We start from the raw sequence: 12,947 nt of genomic DNA on the forward strand, positions 1-12,947 counted from the left end.
AGTCGCTATGTAGATTCTAGAACAGTCGTTGCAATCTGGCATGGAATATTCCAGCCCCAATCGTAAGCAGTCTGTCTTGACCCTCAAACTTTAAAGACATCTTTAAAGATTTAAGTACGAGCACGAGATTGAGCACGAGCGCGACTTTTAAATTTCAAACTTGTCACGACTCCCCTGAACGTTCGCTCTTTCCTACTGTTTATCAGTAGACAAAGAGACCAGATTGGTAAAACAAGTGATCCGGTCAAAGCACGAGCACTCGAATTGAAAATTCGTACTACTAGTTGTTGTCATAGTCAAATCTAAAGGGCCTTGGGTGGACTGTCAGGTTGGACGCCATAGCCACACTGTCAAAAGCATAACATGGCGACAAGCAGAGCGCAAAACAATTTTGGGGCCTGAGATATGAATTATTTTTAAAAACACACGCCGCAATGTTCGGCAAAAAAAATTAAGGTTTTAAAGCTACCACACTTGTCTTACTTTTAGTACGAAAAGACTGGGTTTTTTAACAAGTTTTAAATAGCAGTGGAGTCAGTATTCGAGTGCATGAATTTGCCAAGAATATGCAGGGAATAAACAAGAATCCCTTGTTATGCCAAGAGTAAGCCCACACCTAAAATCTGCCATAATAAATATCATTAGTTGGATGCAAAACGGATAATGGTCACATGACAGTGGTAGAGTTGCTGATATCCCACGATGCACCGATGAATTGTAGAGACCAACTACAGAAAACTCCTCTCCACAGGTGACTTAGTTTACTGCCATCATTTTCTCAACATTGCGCTATTGCTTTAATTTGTGCTACACGTAATCTAATCTCATTTTCTGTCAGCTTTATCAAGGGCCTTTGCTTTTGAAACTTGCTCCAGTAAAACGTTCCTCAACACTCTCTCTCCCCCCAAACCTCTCCCCCCAAACACACACACACCCCCTCGCCAATTAAAAAAAATAGGCAGTCTCAGACTGCATGTGTCTACTGCAGCACTGGTGTAGAAATGTGATATAAAAGAATTGAAGAAAAGGGAAATAAGACTGAAAAGAAAACGAAGAGGGAGGAGTGGAAATAGGATAGAGATAGAAAAAATGGTTGTAAAAATGTTGCACAGAATACTGGTGAGAAGAGATTAAGCTGGTATTGTTTACCACAAACATTTTGTTTGAAGAGAACTGTAACTTTATTCTAACATAAACAATATATTATATAATCTTACAACGTGAACCACAACTTTGTACTGAAAGCAATGCAGCAGAGTTCTAAACATAAAGTACTGAAAACAAAGTTCTAATCTGAAACGTAGGCATAAAATGCAACAGAAACTATTAATTAATCTATACTGAACTTATGAATAGCAAGTATCATTCCTTGACTCCTGTCGTGTTTCCATAGTTTTCGCATAAATTAACTTTTTCCTAGAGCGGTTAAAAACAAATGTTTTCTGACGTGAAATAATATGGTTACCTATTAATCATTTGCCGAAAAACACACTTGAACGCAAAAATTGCTAAAAATTCACGGCGTGTTGATGAAGACCTTTGGCATATCAAATTTCAACCCGCTTATGCAAATTGTCCTTGATTGCGCATCTAGCATCTGTCGCTTCTCAAACGCATATATGAATTGACAAAGACACAAAAATCAACAAAAAGCTTTTCCAACGAAACATTTTATTGAAATAAACGATGCATTTGTTATTAGAGGCAAAAAACTTTCAGTTTTTTTTTTGCGTGCGTGCAAGCACGCATGTAAAATTTGAAGACACACCGTGTTTGTTCAAAGCGATCACTCGCAGTAAATTCGGGTACGTTTGCGATGAAAATTACAGAAGTTACAGAATTCTGGTTCAAATCATCACTTACAGTCAACCCAGGTCACGCGTGAACGATATTTTTTAAATTTGAACGGAGTTTTGAAATTTACATGTCAGTTTTGAAAATCGCAAACGAGATTTCAGAGTTCCCGTATAAATTTCCCTAGCTTATTGACGGTATAAAGCTATGAATTTTTTTTTTACATTGCAAAATTGAATGTTTCAAGAATAACAATTGTTTCCTAAGTATTTTGAATCTTTTTTTCAGTTAATGCGTCTTTTTCAGAACGATTTCCAGCGAAATGCCCAACATTCCATTCACACGTCGGACATTACAAAGAGAACTTCGAATGTTCATTTCATTCTTGGAAATACTGTTCACGCGTGACCTGGGTTGACTGTAAACTATTAGTAAAAAGCAAATCAATATCGGAAAACATCATTTACCGTATTGTCGCCATTGTCCTGATCCGGAAATACAATCACTTAGATCTCGGTCAGTCGAGGATTAGCGTCGGCTTTCGATAGGATTCCATTTGGGATTCCTGTGGCATTTACACTCTTACACTCTTTCACTCTTTCACTCTTTCACTCAACCCGATGACATAGTGTCTACGCTTCTCTAGAAGCCGTAGACACAAAAACGTCTTTTGCTGAAAATAATGCTCTAAAAAAACTTTCAGCTAGTACGGTAGTAGACCCAGGACATGTATATTTGCTACTTTACGTTATTTTTCCACGTATCTAAAAAGTCGGAGGACTCAATTTTCATCTTCCTTGTTTACTCGTTGCAGGCCCGCTGAGTTTGACAGGGTAGATATCGTGAAATATTTACTTAAAGCTGGCGCAGGTGTCGAAGCCAAAGACAGCGCTAATCGGACGGCGTTCATCTGTGCAGTCAAACGAGGTAGGACGAAAACCGCTGAGCTATTACTGGAGTCTAGGGCTAACTACGAGTCACGTGACGAGTCACTAAGGACCTGCATACACCTTGCCGTGCGGTACAAACGATTGGATACTCTGCGCATGCTTCTTGATCGAGATCAAGACACATTAATAAATGAAAGGGACAAGGATTTGCAGACGCCGCTTCATTATGCCGCACGGCTTGGAATTTTGCAGGTAAGTGAACGAGCGGCCAGTTTATTACATTGATAAGTAGATTGGATAGTAACATATACACACAAAAATAATAGATGAGGTTAAACCTTAATGTAAAAAAAAGTAAAGCAGGAACTCGTGGACTCCTGAGTAAAATAACGAAAAGTTAAAATTGAAATTGGAATCGGCGCTAAAGTTAAACTAGTTAAAATTTTCCACTGATGACCTTAAAAGTTCTAGCAATTTGCCTTAAATCTAAGTAAAACATTGAGATATTTCGGCACAAGACCACGCAATGCTTTAAAGGTAAATAAACAGAAAACTTAATTAACAGGCAGCCAGTGAAGATTAAAGAGCGTCTGAGATATATAGCAAAACTTAGGTACTGATGCGATCTGCTGTATTCTGCACTCGCTGGAGCTTAGCAGGGAGGCCCTAGAGAAGGCTATTACAGCAATCAACCCCACTAGTAAAAAAAAAAAAGCAATACTGTGCGAATGAATGAATGAATGAATGAATGAATGAATGAATGAATGAATGAATGAATGAATGAATGAATGAATGAATGAATGAATGAATGGATGGATGGATGAATGGATGGATGGATGGATGGATGGATGGATGGATGGATGGATGGATGGATGGATGGATGGATGAATGGATGGATGGATGGATGGATGGAAGAAAGGAAGGAACGAACGAACGAATGAATGAGCTCAGAGCTGCCCTCGCGTTACGTAACAGCGAATTTGTGTATCTGTACAAAGTCTACTGTTAGAAAACTTTATAATGCACTTTAAAGCAACTTCGCGTTTTTATAACTAAGTTTATTCTGTAGCTACAATCTGGGCTGACTAAGGATTCCTGAAGGATTCAGAGCGCCGGCCAGCGAGTTTTCTTTAATTTTTTTTAACAATGATAACACAGAAACGTTGGCAGGGAGGAGCCCGCCATTTCTTTCTTTTCGCACTTTTCTCGCGCCTCTAGTCCTTCCCCAACTATGCCTGCTACGCAGGCTTCAAAAATGTTCAAATAATAATTAGTTATAATTTGAGTTAAGAGGTCAGACTTTGGTTAGTAACGGATTTCATATGATGACAATCAGAGCCTTCAGATCCTACTGGGGAAGAATTGCATTGTGGCTCCTATGGATGTCCTTGAAAGGTCTCCACTGCACGCAGCTGCCCAAAATGGACACGTAAGCTGTGTGGAGGAGCTTTGCTTCTCTGAACCTGGACACATCAACGACAAGGACGAGCGCGGCCTTACTCCTCTTCATCTGGCAGCGGAGAAAAGCCACAGGTATACGAGCAATAGACCATTATAACTGTAGTTAAATTTTTTTTTTATAGGCCAGGTAGCGAAAAATCGTTGACACTACTGTAAGTAGCACCTTAAAGTGAGTAAAAAAGACAAATCCTGACGTTAAGATAGCGAGGATGCAGTTCTTGCAACTTCAGCCATTTTTGCAAATTTTGTATAGAGATGGGCAAAACTTGACCGTTTCCGTACAAACGTACAAACCTACAAATTGTTAGACCTTGCGAAACTTCATCAATCTTTACTTTTTTTAAAAGACCAGACTCCCAAACGTACTAAGTTCAATGGTTATTTGTTCCCTGGAAAAAGAATCTTTCAAAGAATTTAATTTGATTTCCCATTTCTTTTAACAGTGAGACATGCTCTGTACTTCTGCACATGGGTGCGCACACCATGATTCGAGACAGCAATCGCTGGACAGCGCTGCACCACTGTGCTGCTGGAGGATGCGTGCGCACCGCAGAAGCATTACTCATCTACCATTCCACATTACCCTTGGAAGCAACAGATCAAGATGGCAACACGCCATTGCACGTGGCTGCCAAGTATGGTAACGTGAGCATTTTACAACTGATGCTGTCACGTGGCGCCGATATCACTGTGTGTAATAAGCAGAATATGACTTGCTTGGATGTAGCTATTGAATCTGGCTAGGAGAAGGTGGCTGAGGTTCTCATCAAGAACAATAAGTAAGTTCGAGTGGTTTCCCGCGTGTCGTAAAACCAAAACTGAAGTAATAGCTCTTACCAATGCAATTACAGCAAACAGAAAAGGTGCAACGGCCGTCAATCGATATCGGAACCCGAAGCAAATACATTAGCTGAATTATCGTTCGCCATTAGCTGTTATTGAAAACGGAATCATTCGACAATGCAATTCCAGAGGTTTGATTGGCTTGAAGGCCACATGATGTTAACCATTATAGCGGAGCTCCGCGCGCGCGCGCCCCTTTTCGACGCGCCATAGCTAAGAGTTTTTGGTAAACCCATCAGTGCGAGAAATTTTGGTTTGGTTATGACGTCACTTGCGAACGACCGACCGTACGTACATACCTCCTCCATGTAAGCCAATGTGAGATGAGACACTCAAACCTGTGCTGAAACCTGAGTATTTTTCGGCGGAAAATGGGATGGTCAACTTCTTTCAGAAAAACAAACGAGAATTGTGAAAAAAACATTGTTGCATTCGTTGAATATTTCGAAAAACGACATATGTCGAGAAAGCGGGCGACTAATAAGGAAATTTGAAACTCGAGAGCAAATGACAGGGCGAACAAACAGGCGGAATGTCAGTTGAAAACAGGCATGTACCAAGCAACTCGCAAGTCGCTTGGAAATTGAATGCAATTTTGCAGACAATTGTGGGTAATTTTCCATATTTAACATATTTCAAACTACACACCAATACTTCAGTCGTTGCCATACGACAAATATTCGTGGATAAATTAATTTTGAACATTCACAGAGCTATTCACAGTTGTGAATTGTTTTGAACATTTTGTGTTGGACTTAATGTGTATTATAAATTCATTCGCAACGCAATTTTGTAAACATGCAGTAAACCCATAAATATTTCGGACCACAAGCACACATTATTTTTCTTGTATTCTCCTTTTGTTAGCATTTACTTAGAGCATATAATTATTTCTGAAGGAGAAATATTCACAGTTATGAATTGTTTTGAGCATTTTGTGTTGGACTTGTGTAATTCATTCACCATTCGCGCATTTTTGTAAACACACTTTAATACGCTGAAATATTTCGCGTAACCAGTTTGCTTTATATGTACTTAAGATATATATAACTCCAGAAGGGATGAGGAATTTGTAACGTTATTACGTGTTATTACGTCCATACAATAAGCAGACTTGCATGTATATAAATGCTATTAAAAATGAGTTGTGGAGCTCCACTTTTAGGCTGGGCTAAATATACATAAATTACAATGGCCGAGAAATAGCGACCATTAAATTGCTTCTGGTTGTTCCTGAAAAACGAAACCAGTACGATCTAGCAACATTTCTCGATTGTTTTTAATGAAACAGTTATTATACACATGCTTGTTGCATATGAGATGATTATACCCAACTTTCTCCATTACCTCGTATCCAACGCGCGCTCGTGGAATAATTGTTAATACTACATGCCCAAAAATAGACGCCATTAAATTGTCTTTTGGCCGGTCTTTCTCGCACTGCAGAAATCAGCAAGATCTAGTGATATTTCTTGGTTGTTAATAAAACAGTTACTCTATTCGCACTTGAATATGGAAAGATTTTTACCATCTATTATCTCATATCCAGCGCACGCTTGTGGAATAATTGTTCAACAGACCCTTGCACTTGATCATGAAAAGTAAAATGAATTTCAATTTATTAAAAATGCCATATAACCTACACAAATACCATCTTTTTCAGTTCTAATTATTCAGCTGTAAATGTTAACACAAACAGTTACACTTCGAGCCCTTGCTTTTTATGACTCCTGGAACTTGGCGTAGCAAAGGTAACTGAAGACCTTACCATTGCCTCTCTAACCTTTTCCCCTTATAATCTTAAAGCATTTCTGATCATTTCTGATCATTCACGTTAGGAAATCATCCAAATTTTCCGTCTTTCTCGTTATCCGTTTTATACATACTGAAACCAGACGAATGAATGTGTCCCATTTTTCTGATATTCAGATGGAAGGAGATTTTACAGTGCAAAGCTGACCGTGGATTTAATCCGATGAAAAGCCTCATACAGACCATGCCTAAAGTAGCCGAAGAAGTGATGAATAAATGCATAACCTTCTCTGATCTTCCACGATGTGACCCTGAATATTCCGTGACATTTGACGTCAGTCTCCTGGCCCCTTTTGACGGTGACAGCGAAGGCACAAACAAATCCAGAGAAAATCGTTTCTTTGGTCCAGCTGTTATGGTTGAATCAGAACGCGAGGATCTTTTGACACACCCGCTGTCCCAAGCTCTTCTTAGGTGGAAATGGATGAAAGTTGGTCAACCACTTTTCTGGTGTAACTTTTTGACCTACTTGGCCTTCGTTTGCATGTTTACCGACTTCACGGTAACCGAACGAAAGAAGCAGCCTGTTTCCTCTGACCAATCCGCCAATGCTTTCAACGAAGACGACAAGATGTTTACGATCTCAACTGGAACCCCAGTAGTGATTGTGATTTTCATCTGTATCCACATGCTAAAGGAGATTTACCAGATGACCATACAGCAGTGGAGATATTTCACTCATTTTACGAACCTCATCGATTGGTGCTGCTACATTACAGCATTGTTGTACCTCACGCCTTATTTCCTGGAGAAAAACATCTTCGCCGAGGGTAAGGCTTTGTGGCCACTGGCGTGCATCGCCATTCTTCTTTCGTACCTCAGCCTGGTGTTGTTCCTGCGAAGATTTACCTATTTCGGACTTTACGTCTCCATGTTTCTTGAAGTTACCAAAACCTTTTTCAGAGTGGTGTTCGTATTTATTCCGATGGTAGTTTCATTCTCGCTGGTTTTTTTCTTGCTTCTGAAAGAACAGGTATGTATGATATGCCAGAGACGGTGAAACTTGCTCAAAATGCGTTGTCGTTAAACATGCGCCTGTCCGGTCGCGGACTAACAAAGGAGTGTAAGCTTCATCCCTTATTCAGGCCACCTACTCAATCTCGTACCCAGAGTCTTAAGGCTTTTTCGCAATTGGTTGGTCGCCAGGAGAGACCCTGGCGAACTGCAATTTTATTACCTCAGGATTTCTGCAACCCACGACCTTCATATTTCTAACGTCGATTGGAAGCTCGAAAACTGAGCGCACTATTGGGAGACCCCTCGTGAGCTGCGTCATTTACCAGCTTCATATGTGACACTCGTCCTTCGTCAGATCAGTGAGAGAATCAATAGAGACCCTTAAATTAAAGATTGAAATACTGCGCAGCGTAGTGAATTAATGAGGATTTAAACATTATAAAATCGACGCTGTTAAAAGAGTTTCAACCGATGCTTCGATAATGTTGCCTTCCTCAGGGTATAGTTCCACTTTTCAACTTTTTAACGGTATATTTTTGTACACTGATGAAGGCAGCATTGCCGAAATGTCGATTGAAACTCTTTCAACAGCGTAGATATTATAATCTTTAAATCCTCTGAAACCCTTAGATTCAAGTACCCGTACAAGTTCTGCCAATAGAGCAAGAGTGCACGCGTGAACCAGTGTCATTGGGCGGCCCGGAAAACGATATAGCAGTCGTCATTTTATTACACGTTTTTGTGAGACGGTGTAGTGCCAAGAAGATGTCCTTGAAACCTAGGCGATCTGGCCTTTTTCGGAATCACAAAATATCTAAGGTATCATCAATCTGAACAACTTAATCAAATAAAGCTTCCTGGGCTAATCTGCCATCAGGCGTTCTTTTTTTTTTGCGGGGACCGCGAAAAAGAAAAGAGAACGCCTGATCGCAGGCTATCCTGGACCGGATGTATTTCTTCTTTGTACTTCGCCAAGAACTTTATGTCAAATGTCGCATTCCTGGTCGAACTCGCACTAGAATCTTGAGGTCTCTAACGTTTCTAATGTTGAGAAGGGTGCGCTGTGTGGTGAAATAGAGTTGAAAGCCGAAAGATCATAGGCAAGATTTTAAGCTGAGGGAATGAAATTAAGATTAAAAAATGCCATCTTGCCACAAGAATAGGAAAGAGAAAGTTCCCGCAAGCTCTCAGATCCTGCCACAGTGATTACAGCAACCGGCCAGTGCACGAAAGGTCACATGTTCGATTCGCGTCGGCCAAGAAATGACATTTTTTTTTCACTGCCCTGTGCTCGCGACAAGATGATGGATATTTCATCTTACGTTCTAAACTTTTTTACTTCTTTCCCTTAGGATTCCTTCTGCTCCGTTTGGTGGTCTTTTTTAAAGACGTCTATAATGATGGTTGGGGACATTGATTACGACGATCATTTTGTGAAACCGAAGGCTTCATGTGTGCCTACCCCAGAGTTCTCTTCGATCATCGTTTTCTTTTTCTGCATGATGGTGTCTGTTTTGCTTATGAATTTTTTGGTAAGTTATCTTGATATTCGTAACTTAACCTCTTTTAAATCCGGCTGATTTCAATTGCTGAGCCTGATTTAGGCGTCCAGATTATTGAAGAACCTTAGTGAAACCAAGGAAAAGAAGCTACAAAAATAACACATTTGTGCGAAGAATGCACCCAATTCATGAACATGAGCAGGCCTTTCCTGTGAATTCGACTCCTGAAATTAAAGATCGGCTACATAGGACAGGTTAATCAAATTATCATATGGTCATGCATTTACAAAAATGGAATTTCCCAGCTCTATCTAAGTGACACTTACGCACTTGCTGCACTCCCAATAATATTGTTCTTGTATTTCAGATTATACTCCCTGTAAAGGAAGTTCGCTTTAACGCACCGCCAGATTACGTATAAAGCTGTTTCGACAAAAGTTGTTCAAAAAAGCGTATACGCGTACGCAACAATGCCGAAAGGTAGTATGGGAAATACCCAGTAAATTTCAATAAAAGCTCAGAATCCATATTGCCCGCCATCTCAAGTCTTCGCTGTACGGTCAAGGCATTAAAAGCAAAGTGTTTTGGAAAAAGGAACAATAATATTTTGTCTTTTAACGTATAATTGAACTTGGATCTGTAAAAAAATGTTGCAATGTACGTAAGCGTAATTGCAGAAGCGTTTTGAAATGAAAGCGATGAAACTATTTCCTAACTTTCCCCAAAAGAAGTCGGTCCTTGTTTGCGACAGGCTTGGCTATAGAGGCATGCACAATATATAACACCATAATGAAAATGAAAACAAGAGCAAACTTCAATATGTTTTTAATATTAAAACAAGGGCAGACGTTATGATTCTATGAAATAAATGTGATGGGATATTCTAAGCCTGGTGAATAAATGAGAATGATGTATTATTCAATTAGTGACACAGGCATACTCGTAAAAAATATCCGAGTGCTCCTATCAGGTGTCGAAACTAAAAGCTTCCGATTACTAGTTCGGATGCTCTACCACTGAGCTGAGGGAGACTCGTGGGAGCTAAGGCCATTAAACAAGGTTTAGCTCCCACGAGTTTCCTCTAGCTCAGTGGTAGAGCATCCGAACTAGTAATCGGAAGGTCTTAGGTTCGACTCCCGATAGGAGCACTCGGATTTTTTTTTTCGAGTATGCCTGTGTCACTAGTTGAATAATACATCATTGTCATTATAATTCTAATGTGACGTTTTCGTAGGTGGGTTTGGCTGTCGGTGATATTGACAGTGTCCAGCGTGATGCCAACATGAGACGCTTAGCAATGCAAGTTGAGTTTGCAACTGATATCGATCAACGATACCCTCGCCTGCTAAGGAAACACTTTCACAAATCAATCCTGGTGCTAAAGCCAAACAAGCGAAATAGGTTGGCAGTGTAAGTATTTACGGACTGCAGCATGCAGCAGCCGTTTTAAAATTAAAATTAATTACCAGCTCGAATAGAAGAGTTGCGAGTTGCGATATGCGGACTTGCATGGTGCAAATCGCCCAAGGCTGGTGCAGACGTGGGGACCAAACACAACTGACGCATGGGCAAGTGCAATATGTTCACACGTAGCGCATGTTGCAATGCAAACGCAATTAAACAACAAATACACGCATGCGCAAGTGGAGTGGTTCTCCAAGATGGAGGATAAGTCACGCTTTACAAGCTAGCGTTTGCGTTTAGCAGTGTTCACAAATGAGACAAATCAGTCAAATGTAAGAGCAAGCCAAGTGTAACACAGGAAAGAGAAACTTTGACAGTACTTTTTTCCGCTGTTTATGGCAAGGCGGAAAAAGAAGACCTTAACAAGGACTTGCTGGTTTCAAAAAGGAAATTGGAGGTAATCACATATTTCTCAGGGACAATTAAGCAACAGAAGATCTAAAAAAAAAAACTTTAAAATGCATAACAACGTATGGCATTTTATCCTAAAATTGAAACGTAATTTTCTCTGAAAAAGCGAGGTAACCTTCGCATAGTAATAAGCCACGGAGGCAACCGAGTTTCACGGATCATCCCGAGATACGCGGATCGTAAACACACTTACAACTTACGACTGTAGGTCTCAAAACATCCACAATCAACTAAATGAAAACGAGGAAAATGTCATCTGTTTTTTGAGTGTCAAGCTTCCATATCAAGGTTTTCCTTTTTCGTTTCTTTAAGCATTTATTTAGAATGTTATTTCTGTTAAGACTGGCACTTTTTTTACAGTATGTTCAAGATGATCGATGTATTGGACAACCCCGTCGATGTCACAGATGATGAGCCCACGAAAAGCAAAGTGTCAGCGGAGGTTGCTAAGCAGCGAGAACATATTAAGCGACTGCAGAGTGATATGGATGAAATCTAGACTCCTTCAGGAAATCTCCCATCAGCTAAAAGTGGGCTCGCGATAGATGAATACTACCGATTCCTCGGCCCAAGATGAAAACTTTTTTGTAAATTAATTGTAAAAAATAATTTTTTTGAGTGTGTGAATAAGCGATAAGGAGTGACAAACGCGGCCAAGCCGCTTCAAAAGCATTTCTAAAATAGTTTTATTTTTTTTTTCGGTTTTGTCATAAAAAGGTCCTTTTTCTAATATTTGAGCAACTTTTATCAGAATTGATCAAAATTTCCATCACAGTGCGGACGTTTTAAGGTGGACTCGAGATTAACAAATCGTAATTTCATGGGATAACTTGCCCTTGACTGTAGCATCGCATTTTGTCATTTAGAGAGATAAGTGAGGATGGGAGGTACTAACGCACTCCTGGTTATTTTCCTACAAGAAGAACGAAATCAGCTATAGAGTAATGCCATTAATTCTAATTAATTTTCTTATGTTTACGAAAGGAGGGGTGAAAATGTCGTTCAGAGCTGAGCGTAATAAAGCCAGCTTGAATTTAACGGGAATTCCAGCAACTCCTCTTAAGTTCCGAGGATTACGGTTCTGTGGTCAGATTATATGTATATACGTATAGACACTAGTAATAATCATGGATTAGTAAAGTGCGTTCGATCTCATGGCATCCAGACCGAAGCGAGTCAACCCGCGGGACTTCACTTAACCAGCGGGATTCAAAGCTCTCGTATGAAATCTAGGCGAGTGGTCAATCGGTCCATGATGGCGCTCAAACCCTGAAATCGCACAGCATCCAGATAGAGGCGGACGCGAATAGTATGCGTTCTCACTAACGTCGAACACAATAATCCATAGTTCTGTCGTGTTGAGTGACAGTATATATGACAGAACTTTATTCATTTGCTTTATCAAAGCTGCACGCTGTTCTCGGATGAGAATCGAAAACAATTCTTTATCACTTTTTCTTCCCCACCTTTGAAGTTTTTGAAAATATAAGGTGGCTCTTAACCCCTTCCCACGAATGTCCTTAATCCTTATGTTTTTAAACTTTGCAAAAAATTGTATCTAAAGAAAGTGAACACAACTCCATAATAAAAATGTGGGTCAGCGAGTTCATTTTTTAGTTATAGCCACTGAAAGGTAAAATTAGGGGTGTTTCCAACAGATTATACTATTTTTAAGGTAACCTATTATATCGAGAAAGGACCATCAGTTGTTTGGCAAAGATTAAGCATTTGTTTTGATGCTATTGTTGTTGTATCTGCTGATAAAGAGTGGTAGTATTAATCTGTCCAAAGTATAAGTGCTGGAAAGAATAAT

General features: G+C 39.8%; 1 pseudogene across 1 annotated transcript; it reads left to right on the forward strand.

The window, feature by feature from the left end:
• Window positions 1-671: 671 nt before the first annotated feature.
• On the forward strand, window positions 672-12,675 carry LOC146455837 (transient receptor potential cation channel subfamily A member 1-like; annotated as a pseudogene). The gene is made up of 8 exons (XR_014858938.1): window positions 672-751; window positions 2,609-2,936; window positions 4,021-4,217; window positions 4,589-4,924; window positions 6,918-7,773; window positions 9,110-9,289; window positions 10,494-10,669; window positions 11,495-12,675. The product of XR_014858938.1 is annotated as a transient receptor potential cation channel subfamily A member 1-like (transcript).
• The last annotated feature ends 272 nt before the right edge of the window (window positions 12,676-12,947 follow it).

The sequence above is a fragment of the Pavona decussata genome, unplaced genomic scaffold (assembly GCF_977016875.1).
Source record: "Pavona decussata unplaced genomic scaffold, jaPavDecu1.1 SCAFFOLD_269, whole genome shotgun sequence".
Classification (NCBI taxonomy): Eukaryota; Metazoa; Cnidaria; class Anthozoa; order Scleractinia; family Agariciidae; genus Pavona; species Pavona decussata.